Genomic DNA, 3339 nt, shown 5'->3' with positions numbered 1-3339 from the left:
AATTAATAAAATTACCTATATAATTAATAACTATTGAACAGCTCACTAACATAATTTCCTTCTTAAAAAAAATTCTTTCTCCCTTTTTTTATTTTTTAAAATAAATAAGAAAGTTTTAGGGCTAACTAGATTCTGATTCTAGAAATATAGCAATGAATCTATAACTCGTATAAGAAACTGACGTTTGCTGACACAAATGAATAAGTATAACCCATTAGAATAGATGGTTTATATTTCATTTGTGGTACACTTAAATATAACACTGAAATCCGTCTTTTCATTCCAAAACCCATCCTAACCCATTAGTTCTTAATCTCTCATCCTTAACAATCCCTGATAATCCTCCTAGGCGTCTGAAAAGGAGATGGCCACGGGAACTTCTAATTTAAATTAATGCTTGACCACCAATGGGTTGTTCCTTCCCAAGATTTTCAAGTTTCTGGATTCTGGAACATTCATCCAATTTACTTATTGTATTTATTATTTTGTACAGTTGTAGATTGCATTAAATAAATAAAATATATATATATATTAATAACAAAATTAATGTTGTGTTATATATATATATATATAACACAACATTAATTTTAATAACTCTGAAGTTGATTGATTATGATTAATTGATTGATTGATGATGAAATTTAAAACTTAGATTACAATAATGGATATTAATAAAAATAGATGTTAACTAAATTTTGGAGCATCCAATAGCGGATAAAAGTTAACGAATCAAAATGCACCCATGTGACTTTCACTCTCTGCCGCAGCTTCAGTCCACCTGTTACTTTTAATAATATTCCTCTACCCAGATCCGACTCAGTGCGGTACCTAGGATTTACCTTAGACAAAAGACTCACCTGGAACCAACATACTAGACTTAAAAGACGAGAACTCAACTGACGATTCAGCCATCTATACCAACTGCTCACCGGACCTCTCATATCTCACTAGAAAACAAAATACTAATTTATAATACTATATTCAAACCTATCTGGACCTACGGACTTGAACTTTAGGGAACAGCTAGACCGCTTAACATCAAACGTATCCAATCCTTTCAATCCCTTATACGTTTCCAACAGAACACTACACCTTGACCTTCATATCCGTTTTGTCCTTGGCCTCATACTAACCAAATTCTCAAAATTCCATATTAATCTTTCCAACCATCCTAATTCTTTGTTACAAACCTTATCTAGTTCCACCCATCCCTACAGCCCACCTAGAAGGTTGAAACGGCAGTGGCCAAGAGACTTATTGCAAAATAAAAATGGACAATTGGAGTTCTGGTATTGGTCAGATTCTCCACTCAAGTTGAATGTTTGCGGCTCAGCCTCCTGTGATGCGCTGGGATCTTTTGAGTTTTGCTCTACCCCCCGCACGTGGGGGATAGAGTGAGCTCAGGGATCTTCAGGTCGATTGTGTAAATATTGAATATAAGAGTGTAAATGTGACTAGAGATGATCATATTTTATTTTTTCATACACATAGTTTGATTATGTTCATTTCTTCTTTATCCTTTTGTTTCCATATATTTTAATGAGATTTTATTTATATTTATGTGCCTTTTTTATTTCCGTTTATTTAATTATTTTTATTCTTATTTTATTTTATTTTAGTATGAATGTGATCATTCATCACTATTACCTATTCCCCACCACTGTGTGGCAGATTGTAATACATATCAATAAATAAATAAAAATAAAAAACTAAATTTAATTGATGATGGATGGATTATATTCGCTATACTCCTATTCGTTTTAATTACAATTATAATTGTATTTACAAATACATTAATATTGAAAATATATTTTTTTTTAATTATAGGAAAAATATATTATATAAATTAAAATTTTACAATTTCACAAACAAAAAAAATAAATGAAAGAAATTAAACATATACATTTTGATGAACCTTTTAGTTTTATTTTACGGAAATAAAAATTAACTAGTAATGGAAATTCTTTTGAAATAAAAATTAATTGTTATTTCCAGTCTCTCACTTATGCCAGGAAAGAGTAAAATGAATGAGTAAGCTAGGTTACGAATATATTTGATAGAGTTAAAGAATCTATATAATTTAAAATCTGCAACAAATAACTAAGAATATGGCATATAAATACTTAGAAAAATAGTGTAATGAGGTTGTGAATAGGTCTATAAAAATCATTAGGGATTGCATAAGGTAATAAAAAGGGACAAATTATTGTTATTGTTACCTCTTCAAAAGCATTAAAAGCAACCAGTGCAACGTTTCAATTATTTAAGCATTATCAGTATAAATAAGAAATTATAATAAATGTTGACACATCAAATTTTTACTGGTATTATAGAGCCATAAGGCTTTGTTATTATTTGTCATTATATCTACAAAAAAACTTCTTAGTAGAAAAGAACTTATGTTACAGAAGAACTTTCATTAAAGCCTAATTTTTGAAAAAAAAAAACCTGATGCATTTTTAAAATTAAGATGATAAAAATTATATAAGTTAATTTTTAATAATAAATTAGAAATTAATGCATTAGTAGAGAGGACGATTTGTTTTCGAAATTATGGGACTTGGAAAAAAGTTTTTGTTAATAAGAAATGGTAGGACCTATTATAATATTCGTACGTGTATTGCTTTAGTTTAACATGTGCTTTGTTTTTTAAATTAGTTAATTGTTTCATTTTTACTTTTAAAATAAGAACATATTTTTAATGTTTTAGAATAAAATATGTTGGTAGGCATTAAAATTTTGTCAATAAAATTGAATTTCACACAAAGAATAAACACAGGACTCACACTCGTGTTTAAGTTCCAAAATGTATATGTCATAACTAACATTATTCCATTGTATTGCTTTCCATTATCAAAATGGGGTGTACCATATACTTCTGAACATCATAAATAAGTCAGCAGTGAATCAAAAGCCAGGCAGTTAAAGAAGATATAAAGGATGCAAATAAAATCTTCTGTTTACAAAGCAAGGCATCATGCCAGCCACCTTGTTGCATATTCATAAGGAAAGGCTAATCGATCCGGCAAGGTATGGCTGCTACTCCAGTCGTGTCTTCCATCGAATCCTTGGCCACTTCAAGGATGTAAAGTTGTGAAGTTAGCAATGTGCTGTGTAAGATTAAAAAAAAATGCCGAGGTTAGGAACCTTTTTGAATTTTAGATTGCCTAGTGTGCTAATTTCATGAGATCCTTTTATTTCACCCATCGTTTTCATATTGCTCTTTCTTTGAACTGCATTAATTTAATGAATATTTATTAATAAATTTTTTTTTTTGTTCAATCAGGGCCAAAACAAAATAATTGTTTTACTGTTTCCGTTTTCATAAATAATACCATA

Source organism: Halyomorpha halys, unplaced genomic scaffold (genome assembly GCF_000696795.3).
Source record: "Halyomorpha halys isolate HHAL.00 unplaced genomic scaffold, Hhal_1.1 Scaffold660.1, whole genome shotgun sequence".
Lineage (NCBI taxonomy): Eukaryota > Metazoa > Arthropoda > Insecta > Hemiptera > Pentatomidae > Halyomorpha > Halyomorpha halys.
This window is presented reverse-complemented; position numbering follows the sequence as displayed.